Raw genomic sequence first — 19,890 nt, 5'->3', positions numbered from 1 at the left:
CAACATCCGTTGTGCCAGGGTCATTGACCGCGACTGTCCTGGTAGGTAGACTCACAACCGGGGTGTTGCATCTGCCCCTGCACTTGCCAAAGATGACATTGCTGCCCCAGGGACACGTATCTCGGTCAGGGCAGCCCTGCGTGCACCTATGGTGTTCCTCCTGAGCTGCTGGAAATCTTCCAGTGACTCTTCAAGTGCCAATGCAGCCTGCACTGGCAGACCCTGAGCCTGGGTGGTAGTGTCCACAGTTGCACCTGCAGCTACCACTACCCTTGGGCCCGTGGCAGTCGATGAAACTCACTTCTGTGTCACACGGGTGGCAGTGCCAGATGCAAGAACTGCATCTACTGGAGCCGCAAGGGGTGGTGGCATGACTGTACCAACACATGGCTCAACATTGCCCCGAGCTGGCGCACCCCTGCCTCTTCCCCCTCTGCAGCCACCCTGGACACCCTGGAGTCCCCCTACTCCCTGGTCACCCCGGCCAAGTCCCTGACTACGCCCGCCATGAGGAGTACACCAAGCTGAGGTGCCCCTCACCTTTGGTTGCCTCCCAACAATGCCACAGAAGGAGTAGTGCCGGCACAGATGGCGAAGTGCCAATGGGAGGTGTGCACCACAATTGTCCTGGGCAACTGGGGTGAAGGGGGTGGGATACAAGATGTTATAAGCACCCCCACACCTGCAAGGCTGTATGTGACCCCGGTGAAGAAGTGATGGATCACGCAAAGCTCAGGCAACCCAAAACTGCAGTAAAACCGTGCACACACCCAGGTAGCCCACATGTGTGGAATTTACCTCCCGCAGTACGCGGTGGCACCCAGGGACACAAAAAACATGTACGTGTGGGACACAGGCTACTATGACCTTGAAAACGGGTACGGATACACAGGGGCACCCGCAGTGGGATAAATAGCGTGCGCGACTTACCGTCAGACTAGCGTGATAATGAAAAACACGCATAGCCAATACCCCCGCCAAAAGAAGAGATACGTCCTTGATAGCTGGGAAGTAGTGATGGTGCGTGAAACAACAAGAAGTAGCAACACACACGTCGGTCTCCACGAAAGGCACTTATAGCGAACTGCCGGGAACCGCACACCTTTAACCCGTGCTGAGGGAAACGCCTGTGCGCGCCACGTCACTTACGGCTTATGCGCTAAGGGCCGTTCCTACAATAGCGCGCTGACGTGCATTATTCTCACGTGCTCATTCACAATGCACCCGTGTTGTGGGAAACGCCCGCGCACGTAACGTCACAGACGTGCTTATGCGCTAAGGGTCTTTCCTCGAATTACACGCTGATGTGCACTTTTTTCACATGCCAAATCACTCTGTATGAAGTTGACCACGCAAAAACACACGGAAGACCACGCTCCTGCTCAGAAGGCCATTTTCCTGCCCCCCAGAGCCCTGAGCACGCTCCCACCTGCCAACTGCTGCTGCCAGCCTGCTGCCCACGTGCCCTGCTATTTGCTGCCTGCACGTCAGCCATCTGCAGGGGTGCCATTGCTGTGACCACCCCTGCTGGAACAAAAGACTCCCGACTGGGATACCATCGCTCCACAGCAGAGACCAAGGACCCAGTTGCCCACCCACACCTGCCTCTGGGGTTGCCATGTCGGACACAACACTATCTGGCACCACTGACAACCCCAGCCAGCGAGGCAGAGGGCCACCAGCTTCAGTGCTAGGGAAGTTGGTGTCCTGGTGGAGCAAGTCCTGGGGCAGTTGATGCCCTCTTTGGAAGTTTGCGCGCCGACAATGAAGGATGGAAGAGGATCTGGATGGACATCATGACTGCCATCAACGAGGAGGGGGTGGCAGTCCATGAGATCAAACATGTCCGGAAGCGCTGGGAGTACTTCAGGTCCAGGACCCTCAACAAGGCCCAGCGTTTCTTGAAGGCAACGGATGCCAAGGGGTGCCGGGTCCACCTGACCAACAACCAGATGAGGGTCCTGGAACGCATATGCCCAGCGCTCCACGTCCAGGTCCTTGAGGGGCAGACCCGTCTGGAGTCGAGCTGTCGGAATTGAAACAATATTATGCCTCCTATCGCAGCAATTGTATGTGTATTGGAATACGCCAAGTTGTCTAAACGTCATATGCGAACAAACTCCGCGGCAAGGTTTTTGACCCTAGAGAAAGTAATGTAAGTCGCCATCTTGGATTAAGCCGCCATTTTAGGTTCTCTTGTAATGTGGAAGTCACCCTGAATATCAAAATGGAGGCCGAATGACATTCTGAGTAAGATTCTGGCCGTTGTGACCTCCGTACACATGAATAATTAATATGCCTGCAGGCCACTTGTCGGGGTCGCGAACTGAGACCTTGTCCTATTGTTGACCTATGTGTAAATGTACAACTATATCAGTGAAACTAATCAAAATGCATATATTTTAGGATTGACCTGGCTAGGAACCCATAGGCCCGACTCCTATAATGGTTAACCCGCGAGAGGGTTGGCCAAGGGCTGGACAAATCATATAAAAGACCCAAGAATTCCAATGTACAGTCTCTCTTACTAATGCATCGAACCTTCGTTGAAGTTCATTACGTTACTCTGAGAGCCGAATAGCTATCCGTTAGTCAATTGACTTTGGTAACTGTTGTAGCTTTTAAATAAAGCACTTGTATGTTCTTTGTAACCTGTGTTGGTGTGTTTCTTTTTGGGCTTCCCGGCCTCATATTATTTTTATGTTTTCACAGTTGGCGCCCGAACAGGGACCCTCAAGATTGATGCCGGATCATTGAAGGTTGACGCAGACTATCGAACCGGGATCGGACGGTGTGATACTGCGGGCCCGACCGAACGAGACGCGATACCTCGGCAGCGCTGCACGGTCCGATCCTTGGACGATAGTCGTGTGGTCTGACAACGCATCTTGACGAGGGTCCATTTTTTGAGGCGGGCAGATTTGTCGAAACCACCAAACACAAAGTAAAATTTGTTAGGTAAGTTCTTTGGTAAACCGTACGGTCCTCCTTAGGTTTGGTCAGGTGCAGTCGTGACCCGGCTCTTAATTTAACCCTGACAATTTGAATTTGGCGTATTGTATCTGCAGACACAATTACTGACCAGGTAACACCAATTTTTTGTGAAATGCCTGGGAAATTGTCTAGCTGCTTTAGGGCTCTGTTCCGCAGCGATCGACAATCTTTGGAATTTAGCCGCCCAGCACCACAGGAGGGGTCGCCGGCATGTACTATGTACTGTAAGTATGGCATTGGAAGTATGGTATTTAATGATATTTGGCACAGACAAACCAGACATGCCTCCGAATTTCAGTGGCCAATCAATGGTAGTTTCGAGATCCCCCGTATTGAATACCTAGAATCGGTCTTGCTAAAAAAGAAGGCCAGACCTGCAGCATTTCATGTTTTGCAGAATTTGAAAAAAGAAGCGTTACAGCAGCTTAAAAGTAGGGATAAACATGCACGCCGTCATAAAACAAATGCCGAAAAGGCGTTGTTATAGGATAAGGAAAAACATTCGGAGTCAGTCAAAAATATGGAAAGGGCTTTCTCACTAGGTATCCAGAAAATGTATCCCTCTAAAGATTTTCATGTTTCTGAAGAATTTATTGAAAAATTGTTAAACAAAGGCAGGCCTGGTGCCTCTGCGCCACCTCCGTATGATCCTCTCCCATGTGCCCTGCCCATTCCTGCTGTTGTTCCTGCTGTTATTCCTGTTCCCCCTGTACAACCTATTGTTCCTATTCCTTTAGTTGTTGTTCCTCCACCTATTCCGCCACCCCTTCCTCTTGCGCCGATAGTTGCACCCCCATTGAATTTGCCCGCACCTCCGCTCCCGAGTGGTTCTGTATTGACTGAAGTTGATCAGGGTGCGGGGTCAAAGATTGTCACTCGTAATACTGTTTCCGCAGACAAGAAACAGGAATTATTTGCATGGGCTAAGCACTGTACGGAGAAAGGTGATCAAGTTAACGTTTTTTCCACATTATCAAATTTGAACAATTTTCCCGAGAAAAATGTTTTTATCGAAGGTTTGGGGACTCATTTATGTGTGATGTGGGGTAGATTACAAAATTCGGATCTCCCACAAGGGGTGAGGAATCTAAATGCTTTAGCACTTTCGAGGGACACAGAGGAGAAAGTACATGGTCATGTTGAAAGATTGTTTGAGTATAGGAGGGACTTTGAGAAATCACGAGATGAGGATGATGAAAACGACAGTATGTATGTGCAGAAACGGTTCCTTCCGTGTCGTAGATCGGCACCTGAGAAAGTACGAATTTGTACCAAAGATGCGATTCGATGGATCTCGAATTCATTGATACCGCCAGATGAAGTATATGACACGTATAGTCAGTATACAGTACAAATGCAGAGGAAGGTGATTCAGGTAATGGTACAGTACCTGCAGGAAGAATGTGCAAGGAAGAAGGTTAGTTGTCCTATAGAGTTATTGAGAATTTGTAAAAGGGCTTTTTCGCCCGACACTTCTTCGACTGCCTTAGCGCTCGACCTGGCTCTGTTGCTTAGTAAGCGGTCGGAGTTACCTATATCTCAGTTGCCTATGAGAGAGGTTCCTCCGACATTTGTCCCAAAAGTTGAGATTCCCGCTAACGCTGGGACTGGTGCACCAGCTGTGGATATCCCTGCACATTATGTGTCACAATTTGTTCACATCCCGTTCTCACGAAAGGAAGTGAACACTATTAGACAATCAATTCCCGATATCAGGAAAAACCCGACAGGGTTTTACAAAGAGATAGAGTTTGTTTTGCAGTCCTCTGTGTTCATCTTAAGTGATATTGACTTTCTATTCCCTGTACTCCTACCCGTAGATTTATAGAAGCAGGTTCGGACAATAGAAGATGTGCCAGGGTTGGGAGATACGTGGGCTAACATGACTAGGTTTGATAGGGAAAGACCAGCTGGTGAGAAACCACTTACTTTGCCTGATAGAATTGTCGCAAAATTGAAAACTATAATTCCAGAGAAAAGAATTATTTGGGACAAGCTTACGGCCTGTGTTCAAGGAAAAACTGAAGGTGCCACCAAATTCTTTAATAGATTCGAACAGGTATTCTCTGACTTCAGTGGACATGACTTGGGCACAGAGTCTGGAAAAAGGTTGTTTGTGGACAAATTTGTACGTGGATTGTTGCCCGACATCCAGTCACAGATTATGTCCTCTGAGAGCGCTTGGCAGGCGAAGTCCCAATCTGAAGTTTTGCACATGGCTCAGTATTATGAGAACCGTGTGAATAATGAAAAAGAGAAAATAGGGAAGAGGAAAGGAGATTTGAAGACTAAAGTATTGTTACAACAAATTGTTAGAAATCCCAGAGGAGGTAGGTCACAGACCAGAGGTCAGTATGTCCAAAAGGAAACGCTCCTTTGGGTCCTGTAAATGTTAATCAATGTGCCTATTGCTGCCAGGAAGGTCATTGGCGAGCACAGTGCCCCGTCCTTCGACAAAGGTCAAACAATGCGTTTGGGAGTATGGGTAGACGACCTAGAGGTCGCCCTGGACCAGGGGGCCCTGATAGAGGTCAGTTTTCACAAGATCCTCAGCAACCTTTTTCACGGGAAAATCAGACTTCGAGTGTGGACACAAGAAACATATTTGATTACCCTTCTGCTGCCTACCTTTCTGAAGAGTTTCCTTCCAATAACATTTTGTTTCGTTAGGACTGCCCGAAGCAGGGTTTGGAACCCTCACCTATTCCCGTTAATCAGAAAGGTCCCTACGTTGAATTGTTAGGGGTAATAGGAAACATCAGTTTTTGATAGCCACTGGAGCACAGAAGTGCTCCATTGATCATTCCCGGGTTCCAAACATTCCACTGTCAGGGCAAACAAATGTTTCTGTAGGGTTTTCTGGTATACCAAGTGTCTGTCCGGTTTCTTCGCCGGTGTCTGTTTCCTTGGGTCCCTTTACGGACCATTGCCCTTTCCTTCTGACTTCGAACTGTGGAGAGAATTTGCTGGGGTTAAATTTGTTAAAGAAACTGAATGCGGTAATTCAGTGTTCCTCTGATGGAGTACGAATGACGGTTTCACCACAGCAACTTCCCAGTTCCCAGTTTCTGACTCGACCATTGCCTCCTGAGTTTAGTGTTGTCCTGGAATATTTATGGGCGGTTGATGACAATGATGTCGGGGTACTACAGATTGAGCCTGTTAAAATAGTTTTGAAACATGGAGTTAAACTACCACGCATTCCGCAATATAAAATATCAGTTGAGGGCGAGCATGCTTTGAAGTGCATTGTCTCCGATTTTTTGCATCGAGGGGTGATCGAGGAGATTGCAGGTAGTTTATGTAACAGCCCGATTTTGCCTGTATACAAGAAAGGCGACAATGCAATCCCATACCAGTTCATAATTGATCTTCGTGCTATTAACAAAGTTGTCACCCCACAATTTCCAATTGTGCCTGATGTAACAATGATACTAACAATGATCCCTGCTACGGCTACGCACTTTAGTGTTGTGGATTTAAAGAATGCTTTCTTTAGCATTCCTATACACAAGGAGAGTAGATATTTGTTCGCGTTCACCTTGGGAGGACGTTCATTTACATTTACTCGGGCACCTCAAGGGTATACTGAAAGTCCAAGCATTTATAGAAGAGCTTTGAAAGAGCAGCTTGACACCCTTGAATTGCCACCTACTTGTACACTACTTCAGTATATCGATGATTTGCTTTTGGCTGCAGATTCTGAAAGTGCTTGTAAAGAAGGCACTGTATTGTTACTTAGTCATCTAGCCCAAAACGGTCATAAAGCTTCGCTCAAGAAATTTCAATATTGTTGTCAGGTGGTCGCCTATTTAGGCTACCTCCTGTCAAAGGAGGGGAGAAGATTGACACCTGAAATAATAAAACTCATTTCTGGCATGTCTGTTCCAAATACACAGAAGGAAGTCAGGGCCTTAATAGGTATGGCTTCTTACTGTAGGTTGTGGATCCCGAACTTTTCACTAGTGATAAAACCGATGTTGGCTTTGACGAAGAAGGGCATTTCTCTGCCACTGCCATGGAAATCGGAACATCAACGATCATTTGAGCTTCACAAAACCGCGTTATGCTCTGCACCGGTTCTGGGTACTCCAAATTATGACAAGGCCTTTGTGTTGTTTGTGCATGAATGTGATGGATGTGCTTTGGCTGTGTTAACACAAGAACACGGAGGGAAGAATAGGCCGTACGGCTACTACTCCTCCGCCCTTGATCCTGTCGCATGCGCTTTGCCGAGATGTTTGCGAGCTGTCGCTGCTGCTGCCGCGTCCGTAAAACAGAGTGAGGGAATGGTCCTAGGCCATGATTTAATTTTGATGGTACCTCACTCTGTAGATGTCCTATTGAATAAGACTCAAACGCAACACCTCACCTCTGCACGGTTCACAAGGTATGAATTAATTCTGTTTGCCCCTCACATTCAAATTAAGAGGTGTTGTGTTCTTAATCCGGCTGAACCTCTACCTTTCCCGCAAAATACTGTTTGCGGTGATGAAGAATTACATGACTGCCTGTATACCACTGAACAGGAAACGAAGGGCAGGATAGACCTTATAGATACTCCTTTGGACAATGCAGAAGGGGAGCTGTTTTGTGATGGCTCCTGCTTCAAACTTCCAGATGGTACATCTACAGCTGCTTATGCAGTTACTACGTTGAGTACGGTTGTTGAAACTAAGAGAATTCCGCATAACTCCGCGCCGGCCGCAGAGATTATAGCGTTGACCCGAGCTTGTGAACTCTCCGAAGGGTGTATAGTAAACGTATATACTGATAGCCAGTACGCCTTTGGGGTGGCTCACAACTTCGGGAGGCTCTGGTCGGAAAAAGGGGTCCTAACCTCACATGGGACCAAGATTCAGCACGGTCCCCTGATAGTGCAATTGCTCTCGGCACTCTCACTCCCTAGGCAGTTAGCAATCATGAAATGTGCAGCACATTGTAAGGTCATAGATGATGTGGGAAAAGGGAACGCCTTTTGCTGACCAGATAGCCAGGCAAACGGCCACAGACTTTAGCGCAGACATGTATGCTCTAAGGGAAACAAAAGATGCCTATGTAATGGATGAGGGTATTGGGTCTGTGTGAGATATTCAAACTGATGCCACAATAGAAGAGTCTAAAAGGTGGGCCGAAGGGATGGGTACACTGGATGATGATGGGTGTTAGGTGGATACATCTGAAGGAAAATGGTTGCTCCCTGATTCATATGTGCTGGCAATGGTTACGATGGCACACGGTCCTACGCATGTGTGTGCTCAACAGATAACGAAAATGTTAGAACAAGTATGGGTGAATGATAGAGGGCGCTAGAGGGCCAACCCAGATGGGCGCCATGGTCTGAGCTCCCGTTGTGCCCCGCATTAATCCTGCTCAATCCTCCCACATCCTGTACTTAAAAGCTTTAATTTCCCGGCTTCAGGCCGCCCACCTTGCCCAGCAGCCTACCAGTGAAATCCCGGCGAAAAACCGCCATTCCCTACCTGTTCGGGACCCGGCGTGACCCGAGCCCCGAGACCGGCGTGGCCGGCCCGACCCCCGGCGGCGGCTGGTCCTGCGCTCCGGACCACCGAAGAGGCACGGCGGGTGCCGGGGGATCGAGAGGGGTCCGCCCACGGTGTGCCTGTTGGGGGCCGTCCCGGAGACGTCCCGGACCTTGCCTGGAGGGGCGGCCGGATCGGGGGATTCGCCCGTCGGGCCGCCGAGGCCCGGCAGAGGAGGAGGCCCAGCATCCGCTCCCCGGCGCCGGAGCCCGCCCCCCTATCTGCGAGACACCCAAGCCCACGGCGAAGCTCCCCTGCAGCGGAGATCCTCAGCGACGTGCCGCAGAGACAGCAGGTACGGAGGTGGGGGAGGTAGTGCTTCGTGAACGAGTCGGGCCTTCCCGAGCCGGCACGCCCCCCCTCCCGTTAGCCCCCCCCGCCGCGCTGGGCCGGAGGGTTTGGCGTGCCTCCCGTGGCACTCCGGAACAGTTACTACACGGGGGCTCGGAGCGGCGAAATGTGGGCCAATGAAGGGCTCCGGAGTGATCGGATAACGGGGTATAGAGCCCGCCCCCCCCTCTTACCTAACTCTAAAGCAGGCGCTGGACCCAACTCGAAGGTGGATTGCTCCACGCGGTCCTTTCCGCGCACACCCTGCTCCCGGACCGAAGCAGCTCCATCACAGCAGCACTATCCATCCCCCCGCAGCGAATTCAGCGGTGAAATGTGGGCCCAATGAAGGGCTCCGGAGAGATCGGATAACGGGGTATAGAGCCCGCCCCCCCTCCTACCTAACTCTAAAGCAGGCGCTGGACCCAACTCGAAGGCGGATTGCTCCACACGGTCCTCTCCGCACACACCCTGCTGCCGGGCCGAAGCAGCTCCATCACAGCAGCACGAGCCTTCCCCCCGCAGCGAATTCAGCAACGTGCTCCTCACAAACACACTGTGCAGCATATTCCCCCCCCCCAGGTCAGCCAAAATCGGTCCCACAGAGTGCTTCACAGAACGCACGAAACACAGCGCAAGAGTGAGGAGCTAACTCACCACACAACCGAAACCCCCCCCAAACTGGTCCAGCCAGGTGGGTCCAAAGATCACCCATAGCGCAGTAAGCCACTGCTGGTCTCACTCTAAGATCCCCTGATTCACGTTGGAAATGGGGAAAAGCGACAAATCTCAGAGGAAGTTAACTTTTGAGGGGGGTGCGACTCCTAAAGCCCCCATTAATCGTGAGGATCAAACTCCTGCCCCCAGCTATTCACCCCAGTTGGAATCAGAGGGTAACTCATCTGAAATTAAAGAACTCCTATTGGAATTGAAAGCTGGCATTGGAAATTTAAACAACAAAATGGACGGCCTCGCCTCCAAGGTCGACCTCCTTCAACACCGCATGGACACACACTCAGAACGCTTAAATGAGGTCGAACAAAGAGTGTCAAATCTAGACGATGGCGCCTCGACCCTCTCAACCAAAGTCTCGCAGCTCGAAGCTCAAATGAAAATAACAATGGCCAAATGCGAAGACTTAGAAGGCCGTTCAAGGAGAAATATCATAAGAATCATCGGGGTGAGGGAACAGCAGCCACAAGGTAGAATGGAGGAGTTCGTGGAGTCTCTCTGCACGTCACTCTTCAGTAGAGAGGCACTGTCTCAAGTCTTCATCGTAGAGAGAGCACACAGGATTTCTTTGGCCCGCCCTGCCCCCGGCGCGCCGCCGAGGCCTATCATCGCAAGGATGCTCAACTATAAGGACCGAGACATTATATTACGCCTAGCTAGAGAGAAGGGTGACCTGGTCCATGATGGCGACAAAATCCATATCTATCCAGACTTCTCTCCTACAGTTCAAACCCAGAGGAAATCCTTTACCGCCATCAAACAAAGACTCAGAGCCAATCAATTCCCCTACTCAATGCTCTATCCTGCACGTCTCAGAGTACAACAAGGAGAGAGGGTCCATTTTTTCCAATCGCCCGAAGACGCAGGCTTGTTTCTCGACCAGATAGGCTGCCCTGATCTGAGCCCCGGTCGTCCCAGGCCCCAAAGAGACAGAAATCTCAGGAATCCACCATAAACCGGAGCGACCGGAGCCGGCTTTCAAACTCACAATATGTTGCAATAAGTACAGGTACAACTCTTCTTGTTTACAACGCGGGGCAGGGATACTTGGAACGCCCCAGGCGCCCCTAGCACAGCTCCAGTTCATTCCCCAAAGTTCACTCAGCGACCAGTTTAGTTTCTATTGTTCTAAGCTGAGTCCCTTGGGGGTAAAGTTCTCACAGCGACATGGTATCCACATGTTTCGCCTTCCGTTTTGTTTGGTTATTGAGGGTTCTCCCTGTGGGCCAGTTGGGGGTTGCCCACCTCAAAGAGAGAAACACCACGGGCCATTGGGGGGCTACCCATGACCGGTGCCCTCAGAGTTTATCAGGGAAGTTCTGCGCCACCAGTTCTCAACCACCCCCCTGCTCTCCGCCTCCCAATCAGGTGCTGGGGTCGTCTTGTCAAGCTGTGTTCCAACTCCTCAACACCAGTTCCAGCAAAACCCACCCCGACGCCACACTACGGCCATTTTCAGGTGAAGATCTCTGGTCATATAGAAAGATATACCCCTTCCATTCAACGTTCTAACATGGAACATAAGAGGCGGCAACATTCCAGCTAAATCCAGGAAAATATTGCAATACCTCAGACGTCACGAAATTGACGTGACGATGATCCAGGAAACCCACCTCCTCCCAGGGAAAGACCACCAATGGGCCAAGAGTTGGGGCTGTCACAGATACTACTCCTCCTACTCAACTTACTCCAGAGGAGTCGCTATTCTCATCCACAGGAGGTTGAGCTTCCGCATGATACGCACAGCGAAAGATGCAGAAGGGAGAGCGATCCTAGTGTGCGGCATAATAGCAGGCCAGAAAGTGACCCTTGTGAACTCCTACGCCCCAAACACAGATGGCCCAGACAATTTTGGATGGGTGTTCACCCAGCTCTCCATGCACGACCCAGCTACCATAATCTGGGGTGGGGATATGAACACTGTATTGGATCCAGTAAGAGACAGATCGAAAGCCTCCTCACGACCTCTGACCAAAGCGGGACTCCAAATAAAAGAAATTTGCAAGGCCTTCAACCTGCTAGACATCTGGAAGGCATCGAACGGCGGGTCGCGTGAATTCACATATCACTCATCAGTACACAACACGAGCTCCCGCATCGACTATTTCTTGGTCTCAGCCAGCAGTCCATTTTCAAGTGACCGCTGCTGCATACTTCCGAGAACACTCTCCGATCACTCCCCTCTTTTCCTCAGCCTCAAACCTGCCACTCCTTCCCCGCCATTACAGCGATGGCGCTTCAAAACAGGCGCAATGAGAGATGAGGTGTTTGCCTCTGAACTAAGGGAGGAGATCAACATGTTTCTCGAGGTCAATGTAGGATCAGTCCCATCAGCAAGTACAATCTGGGAGTCCCTAAAATGCTTCATCAGAGGAATCTGCCACGCCAAGGAAAACGGTATCCTAAAGCTCATCAGGCGCGAGCTCACAACCAGCGAGGAGAGGTTAAAAGCTCTTGAACTCCAAGCCACAAACGGGGCAGATCCTCAAATAACAGCAGACCTGAAAGAAGAATTGCTAAAATTTAATCTCGCAGCAGACCGGGAGGTCAAATTCCTGAATCGCAACAACCAAGTCCGTCAAAACGGTGAAGGTCAAAAACCTGGGACCCTCCTAGCAAATTTAATCAGAGCTGATAGCAAGCACGCGCAAATAGATCTGATCCGGACCAAGACAGGTGAGCCGGTTCACACCGACGAAGAGATAGCAGAGGAGTTCCGTAACTACTACCAAGACCTCTATAGTGCTAAACTCAGCAAGTCTTCAACCGCCCCACTAGAATACCTGGAAGACACGGAGCTCTACTGGGTCGAACAGGCTCTCCGTGAACCCTTAAATGAAATGATCACGCAAGAAGAAATTATAGATGCCATAAGGACCCTTCCCAGCTCCAAAGCGCCGGGTCCCGACGGACTGACGGGAGAATTTTACAAGTCATTTGCAAGCACATTGGCCCCCCTCCTGGCGGAAGTCTACAGAGAAGCACTGGAAAGGGGACACCTCCCACCCTCCTCCCGTCAAGCCAATGTCATTTTGCTCCACAAACCTGGCAAGCCCCCCGAAGATTGTTCATCCTACCGACCAATTTCTCTCCTCAATCTTGACAATAAAATTCTCGCCAAGGTGCTGGCGGGGAGATTGATGCCATTGATGCCAGCCCTCGTATTGGCAGACTAAGCCGGCTTCATACCGGGCCGCAACACGACTTTCGGAATCAGGAGAATGTTCGGGGTCATTGCCGCACTGGACCCCTCGCTGCAGGCTGTGGCGGTTCTTCTTGACGCAGAAAAGGCCTTCGACTCAGTGGAGTGGCCGTTTCTGTTCATGGTTCTCACCAGGATGGGCCTAGGGGCCCGCTTTATCAACCTTGTTTCCCTTCTCTATACCAAGCCACGCGCCAGCATCATCGTGGGTACAGCCAAGTCAGCTCCAATAGATTTGCAACGAGGCACGAGACAGCGCTGCCCACTATCGGCCTTAATTTTCGCTCTGGTGATGGAACCACTGGCCTCCAAACTCCGTGAACAACAGCAGCAGAGGGGACTCATTATTGGTCCTCACAAGCTCATCATCTCTCTCTATGCCGACGACGTTGCACTGTTCATCCGAGACCCTGAAGACAATCTGAATCCAGTCATGAGGGAAGTCATCAAGTTTGGAGCAGCGTCAGGCCTAAAAATCAATCAGACTAAATCCATTGTATTCCCCCTGACCCCAGCCACCAAACAGATTCCAGACGACTTCCAATTCACATGGAAATTCTCCAAGGTTCGGTACCTCGGCATACAATTATCCCTAAAGTGTCAAGATGTGTTTCGTGATAATTACGAAGAGGCAGTCAAGTCGCTGCAAGACAAGATTTCTCGATGGAAGTCCCTTCCACTAACCCTCTGGGGCAGGGTCTCCCTGGTAAAGATGGTGATTCTTCCAAAACTGTTATATCTATTCAACAATATCCCTCTGTTTCTGCAACAATCCTTCTTCAAAAAATTGAAAAGCCTGGTCCTTGAACTACTCTGGGCGGGCAAGCCTGCCAGAGTGGCGTACACCACGCTGACACTCCCGGTCACAAACGGGGGTCTGGCGCTGCCTGACCTCGAGAAATACTACTGGGCAGCTCAAGCACAGTTCCTCAGCCACTGGTATGCCTCGCCAGCTTCCCGACCACATGTACAAGTCGAACGAGCCCTCGCCACACCGAACTTCCTAACCGCGGTTGTCCTTAGCCACACACCGGTCCCCAGCTCCACGATGAACGTAATGCTCACGACGTACAAAGTCTGGAAGACTCTGGCCCAGAAACTCGGAGTGCAGTCACAGTACTCCCCACTCCTACCCGTCAAGTTTATTCCCGGAGTCCCACTGACCTCAGAGTCGGTGTTCCACCAGTGGGTTGAAAAACTGAGCATACGAACCCTAGGAGATCTTTTCACAGAAGAGGGCTTTCTCACTCCAGAACAAGCCAAAAAAAAAGGAGGCAACACTGCATTGGATGTATTCCTTTACTTCAGGACCCGCTACACCATTCAGGCGCTGCTACCAGACTTCCCGCGTCAACCACCAACTTGGCAACTATTGCATAATGTTATCCAAGCACAGGGTGAAGGTAGACTGGTGTCTCAGATTTATAAATCTCTCATCCCCAATACGACTGTCGCCATCACAGATGCAAAAGCCAGATGGGAAAAGTCATTGCACGTCGTCATTTCAGACGAAGACTGGTGTTATAGTCTGAAACAAACTCAAAAAGTGGCACTTAACTCACGCTTAAAACTTATACACTTCAACTTCCTCCATCAAACTTATCACACACCAGCAAAAACCAACAAACATCACCCAGATGCAGATGCGAGATGCAGCAGATGCGGGACAACTTCAGCAAATTTTGTACATCTAGCTTGGGACTGCCCCGAACTATCATCCTTCTGGAAACAAGTCCTGGAGACGACAGCTGCTATTGTGGGAGAACCGATACACCCGAGCCATACAGCAGCCCTGCTAGGCATGACTAGGCTGCTCTCACCTCTAACAAGAAAACTTGCCGGGGTTTTGTTGACTCTGGCTCGGAGGAGGGTTGCCATGGCCTGGGGTCGAGGCCCCCCCCCGACAGTCGCCGCCTGGCGCAGAGACCTGCTTTACTACCAAGATGTTGAAACAGACTTTATCAAACTCCTCCCTCTGCACACCCGACCACCTGACATCTGGGGACCATTGACACTATTCTTGAGAGGTGAAACGGAGGACCAATTGTCTGATTCCTCGGACTCTGAAGTTATCCAGCGGTGAGGGCTGGCCCTTGGTAATTCCATATCCTTGGAGCGCGAGGTGGGGGTGGCCCACACGCAGCAGGAGATAACACTGTATCTGGGGTGGTGGGGATGTTGGAGAAGCGCGGGGGTGGTCACCGGGTGGATACTGGGTCATGGCGCAAAGTTTAAAGTCCACCCTAATGTGGGTGTGAAGTTGTATTGAGGTTTAAATACCTAAAAATAAAGTTTTTAAAAAAAAGTATGGGTGAATGATAAAATTTTGAAGATTGCACAACGCCATGTTCAGAATTGTATGATTTGCTTACAGCACAATGTGGGGAAGGGGACAGTAACTCTAAGGGGAAGCTTTGGGCCCCCTTCTGTTCCCTTCGAGGTCATCCACTTTGATTTTATTGAGATGGAATGGTGTAACAATCTAAAATATGTTCTTGTGATCATTTGTGTTTTTAGTAAATGGGTCGAGGCTTTCCCCGTTAAAGATGCTACTGCCATGACCACTGCAAAGACTATGGTAAAAGAATTCTTTCCACGATTTGGGCTTCCGAGGTTAATTTGGTCGGACAATGGTCCCCATTTTGTTGCAGCAGTAATTTTGCAGATATGCACAGCGTTACACATTGAAAAGCGATTTCACTCGGCTAGACACCCTCAAAGTGCTGGGTTGGTAGAGAGACATAACGGTATCTTAAAGAATAAGCTTGCAAAAACATGTGCCGACACCAAATTGAAATGGCCAGATGCCTTACCTATTGTTTTGTTAGCTATGCGTACCGCACCTCAAACAAAGACTGGGCTTTCTCCATTTGAGGTAGTGATGGGGAGACCTGCTAACATTTGGGTTCTTCCGAAGCCTAAAGCATTGAGGGAGGTAGAAAATGTATTGCTTGTAGACTACTGTAACCAGTTGACTAAAAATCTGTATCTCATTTATCATCAGGTCCAATCAGCTTTACCTGTACGGTTTACGGGCCCAGGACACAATATTCAGCCTGGAAGTTGGGTCCTAGTGAAGGCCTACGAAAGGTCTTCCTGTCTCGCTCCTCGCTGGAGGGGACCCTACCAGGTGCTGTTGGTCACCCAGACAGCAGTGCGGGTGGCTGGAAAAAAATATTGGATCCACGCGACGCATGTCAAGAAACTTCCTCACCCGATGCCACACGTTACAGAAGAAGCAGAACCCCTCGCTGATGCTACAATCTCTGATCCTGGAGTAGCAAACAGCACTGTGAGTGTGTCGGAGAATTCCTCTGAGCCTGTGAAGCTTGGGGAACAGTCCATTTCATCTCTGGACTCTTTGAAAAAGTCATTTCCGGAAAACATTGTTTCAAGTTCTGCGACTTCCGTCGCCTCTGATACATCGCTTCCCTCAGGAAGTGACGTCGCCTTGTTTCCGGATCAAACAGTTCTGGGTACCACCAGGTACAACCTTCGACGAAGAAAATAGAACTACGGCACGGGTCTTTTCTGTGCATTGGGAAAGAAGAAGTGATTGAAAGTTTTCTCTTGTAAAAGAAAGTTCCTTTCGAACAAAAGGAAAAAAAAAGAGATTCTGCTGGCTAGGGCTGGGAAGGACTAAGAAGTCGCACAACCGTAGTGTCGCCAGCAACGAACATTGGGGTCGTCGATTGAGAAACTAGGATGCCTGCCAACTCCACCGCTGCTCCCCGGACTGGACTTGTAAATAAGGGGGTGACCAACTCGGACAACGAGCAATGTGCCTGGGCCCCCGAAAAAATATTGCTGTGTTGTGTTAATAACAATTGGAATTTGTATAGTTACTGCTGTGGGTACTTCGAAGAAATTTACCCTCTAAAACCTCTGCTGCCAATTGAAATTGTACCTACTGCTTTGACTCCCTCTGTACACCTTCATACTCTGTCACCTAGAGACTCCCAGCATAGACGAAAGTACCATAATAACACTTTAATGATAATAATGAATTCAATGCATGCCATCTTTAATAAGAGTAATTGCTGGATTTGTACTCATTTACCGCAACATGGGAACAAGGGGCTAGGATGGTATATTCACCCTTTACCTTTAACGACTGCTTGCTATGCCTCTCTTAGAGCACTATTCTTTGGTCGTTGGAATGATAGCATCTCAGGGAACTTTGATGGAACTAATTTAAATGACTTTGAGAAGCGTGAATTGACTCCCCTGGGATGCTCGCTTTTTGCAAATAGAAGTAAACCTAATGTTGCTTCTATTAGGCCATCTGATAAATTATCTCTTCCTTTTCAAACGCTGATTTCCTTTAAAATGACTCTGATAGGCAATAAGGACGCTGTGCCTCCTTCCTACTCTATCAATCATAGCCCCGATTCAGTCCCCTTTTGTGTACAAAGAAATGGCACTCGGCCAATGGGAGATTTTGAAGGTTGTGTAAACATTGTAAATTTGATTGGGGAGAACAGGCCTCTGTATGTAGGGGGGCCTGTTTTTTTCGTTTGTGGTAGTTCAGCATTTCCCTGGTTGCCCAAGGATTGGCAGGGAACCTGTTATTTAGGAATCCTGTTACCTGGGATATTTATAGCTAGTACATTGGAAGTTTCTAAGGCTCGCCCACGGCGGGACGAGGATGGAGATACCCCTGGGCAAGTATTGGCAGATATAGCGAAATCAGTTGTGCCATTTTGGGGACAGATAGCAAACTCTGAAAATATTAGGGGACTAGCAAAAGTACTGGAGAGAACCATGAACCGGACCACGGATATACTCTACAATATGACACTATAACAAAAGGCAATAAGATTGGTAGCACTCCAAAATCGGATGGCATCAGATGTCATTCTGGCAGAACGTGGTGGAGTATGCAAATTGGTGGGGTCCGCTTGCTGTGTTTTCGTACCAGATTCCTCACCGACAATTTTCAAAGCAATACAGAACTTGCACATCCTTAGTTCTGAGGTGCATGTTCCTGTGGGAGATTGGAATATTAGCGCCTGGTCCTGGGATTCTCTACGATCCTGGGGTTGGAAGGTGCTTTCTGTTATCTTGGTTATTTTGGGAATCCTGCTATTCCTTTGTTGCTGTTTCCAATGTCTACCTAGTATATGTGCAATGCTAGGGGGGTGTTGTGCTCAAGCGGTGAGCACAGTAGGTCACAAAATGTATGCCCCAGATACAGCATCTAAAGAGTTTGTGTTACAAGAGGTTCTGATGAACAACCTAATGGCTATAGACATTACAGATAATGATTCAGGATGTACAGACGACAATGCATGGAGTTATTTACAAAAATATTAGAAATGATATTAGCACTTGGCATAGGCCAAAAGGAGGGTTTGTTGGAATTGAAACAATATTATGCCTCCTATTGCAGCAATTGTATGTGTATTGGCCTACGCCAAGTTGTCTAAACGTCATATGCGAACAAACTCCGCGGCAAGGTTTTTGACCCTAGAGAAAGTAATGTAAGTCGCCATCTTGGATGAAGCTGCCATTCTAGGTTCTCTTGTAATGTGGAAGTCACCCTGAACATCAAAATGGAGGCCGAATGACATTCTGAGTAAGATTCTGGCCGTTGTGACCTCCGTACACATGAATAATTAATATGCCTGCAGGCCACTTGTCGGGGTCGCGAACTGAGACCTTGTCCTATTGTTGACCTATGTGTAAATGTACAACTATATCAGTGAAACTAATCAAAATGCATATATTATAGGATTGACCTGGCTAGGAACCCATAGGCCCGACTCCTAGAATGGTTAACCCGCAAGAGGGTTGGCCAAGGGCTGGACAAATCATATAAAAGACCCAAGAATTCCAATGTACGGTCTCTCTTACTAATGCATCGAACCTTCGTTGAAGTTTGTTACGTTACTCTGAGAGCCGAATAGCTATCCGTTTGTCAATTGACTTTGGTAACTGTTGTAACTTTTAAATAAAGCACTTGTATGTTCTTTGTAACCTGTGTTGGTGTGTTTCTTTTTGGGCTTCCCGGCCTCATATTATTTTTATGTTTTCACAGAGCAGTAATGGTACATGCATACTGATTGGATGCTGTGCGTGTTGTGGTGTGCCAGGAGTGTGCAGGTTGCACATATGTCTTTTTAGGGACATGTATGGCTGCGTATGTACAGGGACATGAACCTGCCACATAAGATTCCTATCAAGTGTGAGACACATCGATGGTGTATGTGTTGGTATGCATGCTGTGCAAATGTATGTGTGGGTGCACACATGTAATGAATTATGATTATGTACTGTTGCATGGTTGTGGTGTCACACATGGATGCTGGTTCATGCTGCATGTATCTGCACTGTGCAAATGTGCATGTGGGTGTATTTGACAAGTGTACAACTGTGATGCAACATGGATGCATGTGACACTGACATGTAAAAGGGTGAATGCGAGATGTGACATGGATGGCGATCTCATCACTGTGACAGTTGGCGGAGATGTACACATGCATGTAAGTCTGGTGGCGTGTGTGCATGTGTTGTGCACTCCCCGTGTTTCATGTGACGTCAGGCTCACCTTCGGCTGTTTGTGCTGTTGTTTGTGAATGGATGGTGCTGCCTGGTGCAATATTCCTGTTGATTTGCTCATGTGTGGGATTTGAAATGACATGTGTGATGCCATGTCTGTAGTTTTACACTGCCACTCATGTGCAACAGTCATGTGTGTATCAGTCCATTGTACAGTGCCCTGATGCCTGTGTTCTATCTCTCCCTGTCTGCAGCGTCAACTGATGAAGAGGGCGGAGAGGGTGTTGTGGAGCAAAGCGGCAGGGATCGTGGCAATCCGGGACCGGGTTGAGCCTTCCTGGCTGGGATGGCGTTGCGTCAACGGGGCATGCAAAGTGACCTGCAGTGTTTTCGTGAAGACACTGCACGTCATCTCGGATGCCTCATTGACCGCGTTGACCTACTGGGACGGGTCACCAAGGCTGGATTCCTCTGTATGCTGGACCTTATTCCGACCCCCTCCTCACCTGAACCCCCTATGCGCCAGTCGTCCTCCATGCCATCTTCCCACCCATGTATCACCTGGGTACCCTGTGGAGCTGCCTCTGT

The sequence above is a fragment of the Ambystoma mexicanum genome, chromosome 3q (genome assembly GCF_040938575.1).
Source record: "Ambystoma mexicanum isolate Mex_15411 chromosome 3q, UKY_AmexF1_1, whole genome shotgun sequence".
Lineage (NCBI taxonomy): Eukaryota > Metazoa > Chordata > Amphibia > Caudata > Ambystomatidae > Ambystoma > Ambystoma mexicanum.
This window is presented reverse-complemented; position numbering follows the sequence as displayed.